Consider the following 14,045-nt stretch of genomic DNA (forward strand, 5'->3'; position numbering starts at 1 on the left):
AAAAACAGGAAAAAACACTGTAAATAATAAACCAATTTTATTGTGTAAAACAGACAAAGTAATGATGTGTCATTAATTATACAGTACATAAAATAACAGTCAAGCTGGTAATTTACAGATATTGTTAGTAATTTTTACGAACTTTTGAATATAATTTAAAATAACATAAAAAACACTGTATAAATAATATTGTAATTTCCTATATAAAAAAACACAAATGTCAGTAATTTGTCTTTAATAATAAAGTACCTAAATGAAAGTCAAACTAAATTTTGAGAGATTGTTTGTCAATTTACTAAGTTCTGAATAAAAATTACTGAAAAAAATTGAGATATTTTCTGTAAAATTAGGTTTTTCTTTTACATTGTGAATAACTGCATCTCTGTTTAATGTCTATCATCTCTTTTTCTGTATTTATTTTGTGTTGTCACTTTTATGTACACTGGATGCTTCTGTAGCCGAAACAAACTCTTTGTGTGTGGGAAGCACACTTGGCTATGAATCATATTCTGATAAACCCTGGCGGGAGATTTCAGAAAGTTTCACTTTCAGTCACCTGGGGCCTCATGTACGAAGACTTGCGTGGAAATCTTACTAAAACATTGCGTACGCAGAAAAAATTTCAGATGTATGAAACACTGCGTACGCCGAATCCCACGCATATTCTTTTGTACATCCGAATGAACGTGAAACTGAGCGCAGCATGCACGAGCACAAAACCCCTCCCTGCCTCCTCCCCCGTATGAATATGCTAATGACTATGCTAATGGCAAAACCCAACGAAAAAGCAATGGAAAAAGCAAGCAAGAAGAGAAACTTTGAACAGAATGTGAATTGGAGGTGCTGCTTTCAGAGGTAGACCGGAGAAAAGCGGTGTTATTTGCAAGTTTGTTCTCCGGAATTAACAACAAAAGAAAAAAGTAGAGTGGGAGAGTTTAGCTGATGCGGTTAACACAGTTGGGTCTGAACATCGCACTGTGCATCAAAGATAGAAATAGTGTGGTTTATAACTGTAAAATATTGCAGGATGCTTAACAGTCTCAGTGGCGCACCTTGTAAGACGCATGTGATCATGAATAGTTCCGTTCGAGCATGAACTCGGCTCGAATCCAGCGTCTGATGAACTCTTTCTTCTTTTTTCCCCGCTATATATCAGATTTTGCCAACTATTTATCACGAGAAAGACAAGTAGGAATCATCAATAAGTTCATATCAATAAGCATCATATTTTAATTACATATTTATTGAATGGAAATGTTTATGATTCACGCATGCAAATTCATCTTCAGATAGTGTCTTTATAGCAATGTGTGTGCAGTAGATTGCTCAGATTACATTGGGAAAACAGGCGACTGCTGCAAATTGTGCTTTAATGTTTAGCTGGTCAAATGTATGGTATGGAAACCTTACATACCTACTATATGAACCCGTCTCATACAGCTGCCATTGCAAGGATCAGACACTTTGTAGAGAAGAATTTAACACAACTGCCTCTAGGAGTCGCCAATGGAAATAAAACAGACACGCACAAAAAAATGTGCGTACGCCTGCCATGAAGCTGCCGTGAAGCTGCGCACATTCCCACGTTCAGTTCATCGTTAGTAAATCCAAACGTGAGCGATTCTGAGCGTGAAACCTGGCGTACGCAAAGTTTTTGTGCGTACGCAGCGTTGATACATGAGACCCCTGATGATGCAGCATTTCATCTGGATAAACGGCCAAACTGTGCAGCGAAATGTTTATGGATTGTGTTTCACAAGTGTTTTGTGTTTATTTGTGGTGGTTGATGTTTTAAATTCAACTAAACTACTACTATCTAGAGAAATGAGTGTGTAAAATAACAGAAAATGTGCTGCAGTTTATTACACACACACACACACACACACACACACACACACACACACACACACACACACACACACACACACACACACACACACACCATTTCGGTTGCCCAACAAAATTTTATTAACATTTATTTAATAATATTACCATAAACTAAATGAAAATAAATTATATATTGATAATATGTTGTTAAAATGTGCCCCATCCCTCCCCAGTCACTCTGATCTAGAACCACCTCTGAATGTAAGCGTCTTAAACTGTTTCAGATACTTATAGTTTTATATTTTTGCATGTTTACAAAAAACAAAAATATAACACAAACACTACATTGTTAAACGCACTATTCCTTGTATAAACATGGGTTGTTTTACACATATTTCTTTGTACACTAGTATACATTTTGAAATCACCCTGTCCATTATTAGTCAAAATACTAGTGTACATGTGTTCTAGTGTCAGTCAGCAACGCCTACTCAAACATTGCGATGAATTACTGTTCACGGAGATACAAAGAAATGGTTTATTTTCTTAATGTGTTTTAGTAAACCTTAAACATTTGAACTGTCCAACTGCTTAAGTTCATAATAATAAGCTTAATGTTTAATTTACAGTGTGATGCAGTTTATTTTAGATTCTGCTTTTATATGTTATGCAATACACACATTCTGTCAGATTGTGTGTAAATGTGACTATTCCTACAAAAGAAAGTTGACTGAAGATTTTTGTCCATGGCATGGATAAAGGACTTTTTCAGAGCTTAACACTGATTTATTTAACATATTGCACCATTTTGTTATCAGTGGAACATGTATTAAAATAATATTTGGCAAAAATGCATTGTGTACACTACAAAAAATGCTTTTCTTACTTAGGTTTTTTATCTTGTTTCTAGTTCAAATATCTAAAAATTCCTAAATCAAGAAGCATTTTCTAGACAAGCAAAACATATTGTCTTCTTTTGAGAAATAATGCCAATATTAAGTGAGTTTTTCCTTAAAACAAGCAAAATAATCTGCCAATGGGGTAAGCAAAATAATCTTACGTCAAAAGAAAAAACAAGATTATTTTGCTTACCCCATTGGCAGATTATTTTGCTTGTTTTAAGGAAAAACAAACTTAATATTGGCGTATTATTTCTCAAAAGAAGACAATATGTTTTGCTTGTCTAGAAAATGCTTCTTGATATGAGAAATTTTCGATATTTAGACAAGAAACAAGACAAAAAAATCGAAGTAAGAAAAGCATTTTTTGCAGTGTATGTATTTCATTATAAATGATATGTTTGACATTTTTATGATGTTCATTAATAAAGATGAGTCATGCTGGTGGATTTGCTTAAATTATAAAAGCACATTTCACTAATAATATCAAAATCATCAGCTATAATTTTTAAAAAATGTATTCATTTTCACACGATTCATTCAAGTGGTTTTTGCTTAAAAATTAAAGCCTTGAAAACTACTTAAAAAAAATATGTGCAACAGTGTTCCCACTATTCTTTAAGTAAAAAGCACATAAGAGTTTTTTACAGTGCAACACATTTGGGCAAAAAGTTTGACAGTCTTTTACAAAACTCTTACAATTGAATTAATGACATTAAAGGAGCCAACGATACTTAGCAGATCACACACACACACACACACACACACACACACACACACACACACACACACACACACACTATGTGAAATTAATAAAAAAAAATGAATAACTTAAAAAAAATCCACATTTCCAACATCGTGCAGCTCATGCAGTTGAAGTAAGAATTATGAATTATTCACCCCCCCCCCCCCTTGAATTTTTTTCTATTTCTTTTTTAAATATTTCCCAAATGATATTAAACAGATTGAGGAAATGTTCACAGTATGTCTGATAATATTTTTTTCTTCTGGAGAAAGTCTGATTTGTTTTATTTCAGCTAGAATAAAAGCAGTTTTTAATTGTTTAAACACCATTTTAAGGTCAATATTATTAGCCCCTTAAATTTTTGATTGTCTCCAGAACAAACCATCATTATACAATAACTTGCCTAATTACCCTAACTTTACCCTAATTACCCTAGTGAAGCCTTTACATGTCACTTTAAGCTGTATAGAAGTGTCTTGAAGAATATCTAGTCTAATATTATTTACTGTCATCATGACAAAGAGAAAATAAATCAGTTATTAGAGATGAGTTATTAACACTATTATGTGCAGAAATGTGTTGGAGAAATCTGCTCTCCTTTACACAGAAATTGGGGCACAAAATAAACAGGGAGGCGAATAACTCTGACTTCAACTGTATATGATTGCAAACATATAGGAAACTGAATTAGCGGATAAACATCACATTATAATAAAGAATTGAACTGTTTAAAGCACTTACTGTTGGGTCGATCGAAATGTGGACTACAGTCTGCTGCAAAACACAAACACAGACTGCTGGAAAATCTGACATTATCAGAAAACAAGCTTTACAGCATTTCACTGATGGACACAACACACGCCAGAAAACTTATGTTTAAATGAATACATGTTAGATGAACCACTAAAACACACACAATGGCTTAAACATTACAAACAACAACACTAAAATACTGTAGTCTGAAATGTAAAAAACCCAGCATTTCAATATTAGCCAAGCTCTTGTCCATCGTGTTTAAGACCAAAACTGAACGAGAGAATCAAAATATGACTGACGTGATGACGACACGCTGACGCTCCGCCCCCTTGTGGACGCTGAGAAACAAGACCGGTCTACAACAAGACGAAAGCGCAAGTTAAGTGGAATGAACTGCTGTTTAGCCTCACAACACATCAGATCAGATGGCTGAACACTTGATAAAGGCAGGAAGAGACTGATCTGGGCTCTTTTATAATTCAGTATTCAGAATCAGCACAATTAATATTAGACAGGAAAGTGCTAATCAGAACTGCTGACAGATCTCAGGTCTCACCTGTCTGCTGCCCTCTGCTGGACACTCATCGTATTTAGATATCAGTAAATGTATTTTAATAAATCATTATTTAATACATATTTAACGAGTCAAACAGACCTTACAAAAATAAATAAAAATAATATGTATATATAAAAAAAAAAAAAAAAAAAAATATATATATATATATATATATATATATATATATATATATATATATAAATATATATATATATATATATATATATATATATATATATATATATATATATATATATATATATATTTTTTTTTTTTTTTTTTTGTGAGGCCAAAGGTTATAAAAACAAAAAACTCTTTTTTGTTGGTAACTTGAATTTTTGATTACACTCTAAATCAAAATTACAAAATGAAATCTGTATATAATTAAAAAGTTTAATCATAAAAAAAATTTTAATCAGGCAACTTTCAGTTAAACATGAGCGTTATGTCGGAGATTAAACTCATCATCTGTAACACAAATGATTCTGCTAATGGAGTTACGCTTCGTTCACACGGGGCGTCAGAATCAACGCTTCCCCTTCACTTTGAATAGGTGAGTCTAAGCGATGCTGAATGTTGCTTAATGTAGAAGTTGGCCATTTCTCCACTTTTCAAGCGCCAACGCAAGCATCAGCCAATCAGAATGCTTTATGCAAATACCCCTGCTCAGACAGTAGCTGATTGCAGACTAATATCGTTGGCATCAACTCTAACTTCAGACACGCCCTCTGTCAAGCGCTGACGCCAGGGCTGGACTGGGACTAAAATAATCGGCCCTGGCATTTTGGGCCACTACATCACTCAAAATGCTCCCCATCTGTGCACGCCCTTGAATATGTTTACCAACTCCCATTCAATAAAAGCACAAAAGCCATATATAGGAAATAACGAGAGTTGACAAATCAAAAACTTACATTTTATTTATTTATTATTATAATAAAATTATAATCCACACTGGAAATCCATCTTGTGTGTGCCTGTGTGTTGTGAGGGAGCCTAATAAATAAAGAGCATGACAAAAACTGCCTGCTGACGCACACAGTTAATGTTGATTAATAAAATAAAGATAAATAATGAAAGCAATGTGTCAGAGACTTAAATAAATGTTTAACTCAACAAGGAAACATCAAACGATGCTAAAAGATTTTACATTGTCCATCAAATGAACTTAAACAAGTGAAAAATGCAACAAATATTTGTTTGGGCAGAACTACAAAACTAAATGTAGTTTGGTCATGTATAAATATCATTATAATAACCATATTGAATAAATATTATTGTCACTATAAGCCTACATCATGCTGATGATCAAAAACCCGATGTCATCATATCTCCTGCGCTTGTCTTCTGACCGAGTGCATCTTAAACTACATGACTGACACTCCTCATAGAAGCAGACATTCTGTTTCATCTGTAAAATAAAGATTTGCAGGTTGAGGAAACAGCACAGGAGGAAGATGCCGCGGGCCGTGATGCAGATTAAAAGTAAAAAAGAAGAATATTTATATGGACAGATCAGTAACTAGATGGAACAGACAGGAATATATTGATCTGTGCTCTGCTGCAGACTGCAGACGCAAAAGGCAAATGCCTGCTCATCCATCTGCTCTCCCGCGCATGAGAAACAGGCGTGACTCTCGACTATTCTGACACACATACGTTGCACGCTTACACAGAGCCCAACATGGAAGATTGTGATTGGGTCAGCCCATTGTCAATAAAGAAAAGAACCAATGGGCTGCAGATTATGTCACACGGCCGCTCTGTCTGAAACAGAAACATCTTACTTTCAGAGCGTGATAGCTCACAGCACCGTCAATCACTTAGAGAAACACGACAGTCTGCTGAGTGTTTAATGGGCTGATCAGATCATAAGAAGATCATCAGCCCGGCCCAAAAAGTACATCGGCCCAGCGGGAAACTGCAGTTCTGCCAGATGGCCAGTCCGCCCCTGGCCACAACAGGAAAAAAAACTCCAACTGCGTTAATTGCGTAAATTTTTTTAACGTGTTAAATATTTCGAATTAATCGCATGCGTTAACACACTCATTTTGCCAGCACTAATATATATATATATATATATATATATATATATATATATATATATATATATATATTATGTTGTTGCACGCGTACTGAAGAGCAGTGTTGCGCGCGCGTTCTGATCAGCTGTGTTGTCGCGCGTACTGTAAAGCGGGGGAGGGGGGGTTGAGCGCGCGTACTCAAGAGCAGTGTTGTCATGCACCTACTGAAGGGGGGGACGGAGGTTATGTCGCATCACGGGGGCACTTTTGATCATTTTGGAAGTGCGCTTTCTATCCAAGACTAAAAAGGACATGTGCACTGCACAGGTTGAGCCCTATGTGTGCACGTGCCTGAAAGGAATAACAGTTTCTTTTAGGAAGTGTAACGGAGGCCAGCAGGTAAACCTCACTCCTCTGACCTCTAAAGGTGCTCTAGCGACAGACTATAGAGGTCATGGTCTCTAGCCTCCTTGGTAGAGCAACTGAATCCCATGCGGAAGGTTGATGGCTCGATAGCAGCTCGGAGCGGGTTGGGTGGCGTAGGTTACACAATGACTGGAGCACAAATTGTGTATTGGGTCAATTTGACATCAAGACAAACGAACATGGTTTGCTGGGCTGAAGAAACAGCGGCCACGAAATGAAACCAGACGTTCATCCGCAGTGATGTGGGGAACTGGATTGTAAAGAAAGAGCAATCGCTGGACCCACTGGTCCCACACATGCTGTATTGCTGTATTTCACGTTCTCTTCTGCCCTCACTGGTGAAAAATAAATATGCTTACTATACTTGGATCCGGATTAATTGTCAGTATATTTTAAGTGCATTAATGGTTAGTTAACTTAAAGCGTGACATTTTGGACATATTAATTTTGTGCTAAGTTTATTTTAGTTGTAATAAAATGTGTATTTAGTGTACTTTTGTGTGCTAAATTGGAACAACTTTAAGTATATTTAGTACACTTTAAATAAGCATAACATGTATGCTAATTTCATGCTTGCTTAGTGATATTAAAGTGTATTTTTCTGTATTACAATTAGAAATTAATTATGAGTGCATTTAAAACACACACAAAAAAAAAAACGCTCGAATACGTACCTCCCGGGACGTAAATCGCGGTCCGCAGAAATGTCCGCGGGGCTACGTTTCCACAATGAGCCCGGGTTGAAATTAATTTAAAAGGTGATGATGTACAGAATATATGAGCTGGTTGACCTTGCCTGTGAGAGTCCAACTTGTCCTTTGAGGATTCAATGGCAAACGTCTCTGTGTGTGTGAGTGTGTGTGTGTGTGTGCGCGCATCTTGCCGGTGTTGCTAAGGCAAAAAGAGAAACTCATGACTTTTTACCCTTTTATACATTTTGGGACAGTAACATGAGAATCAGACAGAGAAATCAGGAACAAATGAGAAATAAGCTTAATTATTATCAATTATTATGTTTTGCACAACATAAAAAGCAATCACTATGCAACTAAAGCTCATTAAGTGGTCAAGATCACACAAAAAGGCAGCAAAAATAAACTGTTTAAATATATTTTTATACAGTAATTCTTACATTTTTCTTGCGCTAAAACATGACTTATCTAGTGAAATAAAGAAATACAGGTTTGCAACGAAGTGTGAATAATACAAATATCAGATATGTGTACATGCCTGTATTTACTAATACACATTCATTTAAAAAAGAATTGTCAGATTGGATTGAATGATTATTCAAATTATTTTACCTAATTATGGGTAATTCATCTTAAAATGATCATTTAGTTATTTTCTCACCCTCACATTACAAACAAACCTGCATATACAGTACCGAATAAAGAGTTGTTATAACATCAACAGTAACGCTACTTGACGACAGTAAGAGAACACATTCAGTCGGTTGGAAACATTAATGTTATACATGTGTTTCACATAATAAAGTGAAAAAAGAGAGATTGAAGAGAATAACAACATTCACAAACGTGTTTTGCATTTCACTTCATTTGTGCTGTCCAGTAGAAATTCCCCTCTTTTTAAAGTATTTGCAATGACTTGTATCTATTACACTCACCTGAATACTGAAGTTCACATTTGGTCTCAATCCAGCATAAGAGCTCCATCCTTTTAAGAACAGCATCCTCTCTGGTCTCCACATACACACAAATTAAGTCTATCGTATTAGAGATGACTGCTGGTGCTCCTATACATTCCTAAAACATAACAAACCCTCAAGTACAATATTAAATGTAGACTTTACCTTAAATTCCAGAGTGCAAAAGGCATCTTCAGCATACTTCAAATTCAGACCAGATCCAGCTGTGAAATCCAGATGAGATCCCACGATCACTTGATCCTGCAAGGAATAAGACTGTTGTGTAATGTTGTAGTATTGCTGGAAAAGGAAAGACTGAGTTTGTGAATAATTAAATTTGTTTGTACAAATAAGTTGACATTCACCTTCCATACACTGCCTATTAAAATGGCCAGTTAAAATTGCTAATAAACACAAAAACTATATTTAAAAAATCTGTGTCTAATATTTACTCAGCACTTGGTAGCCAACTAGCCTAGCTGTGGTTGTTTTTAACACCAGATTTTTTTTTTTTAATGTTGGAAGAAAAGGAGTTTGTACATGAAACTGCTCACAACAAATTTGTAAACAACTGGACAATTAAAAATCTAATGAAAATGAGGAAGACATCAACATTACCTTCAAGCAGGGGCGTAGCACCAAATTCTGGGCCCTGTACCCTCTCAATGTCAGTGGGCCCCCTACACATTTTTTTTAAATTATTTGAATATAAACATGCACAAATAGTGTTTTAATCTATAATCAAATCAGATTATAATAATGACTGGTTCTTTCATTCACCACCAAATTGATGCATTTGGCCTACTTGTGCTCAAATACCTTTAAACCGTAGACTACATCGGGTTTGTGTGCTGACATTTTGATCCATGATACCATGATGCAAGTTTTGATTTAAAAACATTTATTTCTGAACAGGAGAACACGAGACAACTGTACCCTCAGAAACGTTAGCTGGCCTGGCCCATAATTTACTTACAGCAACAAGCAGCCTGGTTGACAAACTAAGCTAAAGATTTAACATTAGCATACATACATAGCAGCAGCTGTCTGGAGTTGAATATGTTAACTTTAATTAGATGTAGTTTCTTAACAAGCAAACTCAGTTCACCTTTTCAAAAGAAAGCAGTCATCGGCTGCTTCCCCTCATTCTGCCTCCTTTCTTTTTCCTTCCTGTCTTTCTCTTTTTGAAAGCCCGATTTGGGCTTTTTGCGCAGCATGATCAGGCTCTAGACTCACTGCGTTACTTGTTTGCCGCCGGCTGCCGTCTATGGGCGGACTAAACCATTTCGGGGGGGGGGGTGTTATCAATATATTTTGAAATAAATAATGTCATTGACATCAGTTGTAGGGGCCAATTAATTCGAAGTAGGCTACAAAAAAAAAATAATAAAAAATTGGTGGGATTTCAAAGGGCCCTCTCCCTAGACGGGACCTTGGGTAGTCAGGTCCACTTTTTCCCCCACTACCACGCCCATGCCTTCAAGCGAGGGGTGGCATCACACTTTTTCAACATCCATGGCTGAGGCGCAAGGCTGCAAAAGCTGATGAATATAATAAGAGGTAAAATAAACTCAACATTTGATAATCTAAATCTATAGTACCACCATACCATCTGTACACTCACCATGCACTATAGCCATTATGTACACCTAAACCACAAAAATAAAATAAAATATACAATCAGTGACTCTATACAATAACATCTCATTAGTAAATGTTAGTAATGCATTACAATGACCCTTAAGAAATAGACAATTAACATGTACTATGCTAATGTTAGCTTAAAAATACAACTGAACGGGGTATATGCACACAGACTTTTAATTTTCAGTCAGACAGCTTTAGCGCATCACTGCCAACATGAAAATCTGAATAATCTTAAAAGACTAAATGCTAAACAATTATTCACTGTGTATTACAGTTTTTCTCAGCCGCGTTTCTCACAGCACCAGTGCATTTCTGCACAACAGTTAATGCATTTCTCAAAACAATTAGTACAAACTGCAAAACTTAGCTGATAATCTGCAAAAGCGCATCACATGCTCAAAATGGATTGCTCAGTCCTCAAAAGCAAGTATTGATGTCAATCAAAATGTCAGTATCATCAAAATGAAAAGTCCTGACACCATTGTTCATGAACAATATAGTCAAATGGTTTTGTCATGTTTTCATTATGAGTTTACTCTGGACATTTTTCAATGCAGAAAAGTCAGACGTTGGTGACACTTGCTGAAAATGCTCAAGACAGCACTGTATACTATTTGCACAGCCATTTAAAAAATACAGTAAAGTTGGACATCACTGCATTTAGTGTGGTATCTGAGTACAAGACACTGAATATGTATGTTTCACATTTTTACTCTGCATTTGATTTTTACAATCCTAATTTATTCACAGCATTGTGCAAAAGAATAAACACACTCTTATTTACAACAAACAAACTCCCTTTGGGTTGAACTGTGCACAACCTATACAATATTGCAGTACTTATTGGAACTGAACCTGCAACATACACAGGTCTGTAAATCATTCATCAAATTGTTCAATTTTAAAGACATTTTCAAGAAAATAAAGTCTTAAATTAATTTTTATAGAGTTTGCTTGACCGGTTTTGACATCAAGTTCAACATTTTTGTATGTAATGACTCCAGTAATGAAATGAGGACTGTTAGTTTAATATGTAATGACTATTCAGCATTTACAAGTTTAGTTCATTTTGACTGACGTGACATAAGCAGATGATAATGTTATAAACAGCAGAGAGTTGAATGAAAGCAATTGATGCATGTCCGAAAGCATTTGCAGTTTGACGAAGGAAATGAGAAACTGCTACTAGGGTGTGCACAAATGATTAATTGTTTTGAGAAATGCATGACCTGTTGTGCAAATGTAAAAAGTATTGCGAGAAATGCACCAAAGCCACTGAGAAAAACTGTAACTACTGTTATGTTACAAAAACAAGAACAACTGACCACTGTTATGTGGTTAATTTACTTTGCATTTGCCATAATCTATGACAGTAACATTTATTGGTTGATGATGGTCATAATGACTACGTGAAGGCCGGCTTACCTTAACTGTATTCCACATGGTCACTTCAATGTTGTGCTGAAATAGAGAATGCAGTTAACACTAATTCATTTAAAGTAAAGAGAAATTTCTTGTTTTCATAATGACACTTACTTTAACTTATCCCTCATTGTCATGTGAAGTACCTCACCTTCACTTCAATGTTGTGCTAAAATAGAGAGGGCAGTTAACAGATAAAGTTAACAGAAAATCTCCTTTCTTTTCTCTGTAACTAACGTTATGCTAAAAAAACTCTAATAGTGTTACCTCACAAGCACTAACGCTAACTTACAAGCGCGGTCTGTTAATTACTTGTTTAAAAATAACGTCACAACTAAAAATAACTTACATGGTTAATTCTGTTAAATGACATGCACTGTACAGAAATATACACAAAACAACCATTTAACTGAACTGGACATTTCAACGCTTACCGTGGATAAATCTGTTAAGTCATCAACGGGTAAGGGTATGGTTCAAATGAGGCGTTATATACATTATATTACTGTGATTTTTTACAGTTGAATCCAGTAAAGGGATACTATAACATTGCGAGTTTCTGGGAATCGTTTTAACAGTGTATGTTTGCACGCTATTTACAAATGCTTTAAATGGGTAGATAGATAGATAGATATAGATAGATAGATAGATATAGATAGATAGATAGATATAGATAGATAGATAGATAGATAGGTAGGTAGGTAGGTAGGTAGATAGATAGATAGATAGATAGATAGATAGATAGATAGATAGATAGATAGATAGATAGATAGATAGATAGATAGATAGATAGATAGATAGATTTACAATTTAACAAAATATAAAACTTATTTAAATAATGTGCTTTGAACATTCTTACAAGTTAATTTTCAAAGCACAGTTAAAATAATACTAAAATATATTACCATCAAATGCTAAATAAATACACTTGTAAAAAATAAACTAAGCATGTAATTAAAGTGCATTTTTCTAAAATGTATTTTTAGAAAATATACTAAATTACAATTATTTTTAAGTGTGTTAGAAGCTGTATATAAAAGTATGGTAATAATAAATTATTAATATATTTAAATTAAGTATACATTTTAATTAGTATACTTTTAATGTACTACTGGAATAAAAAATATATTTGCAATACAATTTAGTATACTTTTTTTTCACCAGGGCTTACCCATCATAGCCTCTCAATTATCCCCATCCACCGCATGGCTCTATCACCGTCTCTCCACTTCACCTATAGCTGGGGTGTGTGGTGAAGCACTGGTGCTGTTGTCCTGTGGCTGCCGTCACATCATGCAAGAGGAGCTGCACGCTGGTGGTGTTGTGGAGAGACCCTCATCATGATTGTGAAGCACTTTGGGTATTTTACAGGAGAGAGAGGAATGCCACCTTATTTAGCAAAGTAAAAGTAAATGATTTTTTCTGTAAAAATGTACTAGAGTAAAGATACACATTACATTACATCAAGCTTTACACTCATCACAGCTGATGATGTGACAATAAAAGTGATTTGATTTACACATCTTTAAATGTACTCAAAAAGTGCGTCACTCAACAATTTTATATAAGTAAATGTAATTTGCTACTACTCACCTCTGTCTCCTTTACAGTTGTTGTCTGGCCTGTGGATGTTGGTTCCCCCTCCTCAAATGTTGCTGGATATTGGCTGGAACTGGAACACGCTGTTGTTGCAGCAACTTAAATAATGCTTGCCTTGCACTCTCCTTGCAACAGTAGAGAAACTCACAACCCATCTTGAGTTAAACCCCTCTTGTAAAAGAGCAACCTGGAGAATGTTCGAGGTTACAGAAGTAACCCTTCGTTCCCCGAGGAGGGGAATGAAAGTGCTATAAGTGGATTTGATGTTAAAATCCACGGATGGGAGGATTCGGTTCAGAAGCCGCTTGTCTGCAAGAGTATTGAACGGGCCAATGAAAGCAATGAATTGGTAGCGTAAGCTTGCACAGGTGTGCTGCATTGCCAATTAACTGAGCATATAAGCACACCTGGCGCCAGCAAACGCTATCCTTTTAAGCTGAAGAGACTTTTAAACAGCTAAGAGACAGTCATTATGGCGACGGAGTATAGCACTTCC

At 35.5% G+C, this 14,045-nt stretch overlaps 1 long non-coding RNA gene across 2 annotated transcripts; it reads right to left on the reverse strand.

Moving 5' to 3' along the window:
* Window positions 1-9,499: 9,499 nt before the first annotated feature.
* On the reverse strand, window positions 9,500-13,816 carry LOC147845341 (uncharacterized). Of its 2 annotated transcripts, XR_015480315.1 has the most exons (6): window positions 13,544-13,816; window positions 13,122-13,304; window positions 12,065-12,119; window positions 11,954-11,989; window positions 10,506-10,530; window positions 9,500-10,422 (listed from the first exon to the last, which is right to left on the reverse strand). It is a non-coding gene; the product is annotated as an uncharacterized LOC147845341 (long non-coding RNA). The 2 variants fall into 2 exon arrangements; XR_015480314.1 differs by lacking the exons at window positions 13,122-13,304; window positions 13,544-13,816 and having other exon boundaries at window positions 12,065-12,896.
* Between the last annotated feature and the right edge of the window lie 229 nt (window positions 13,817-14,045).

This window comes from Danio rerio, chromosome 3, assembly GCF_052040795.2.
Source record: "Danio rerio strain M-AB ecotype USA chromosome 3, GRCz13ab, whole genome shotgun sequence".
NCBI classification, from domain to species: domain Eukaryota; kingdom Metazoa; phylum Chordata; class Actinopteri; order Cypriniformes; family Danionidae; genus Danio; species Danio rerio.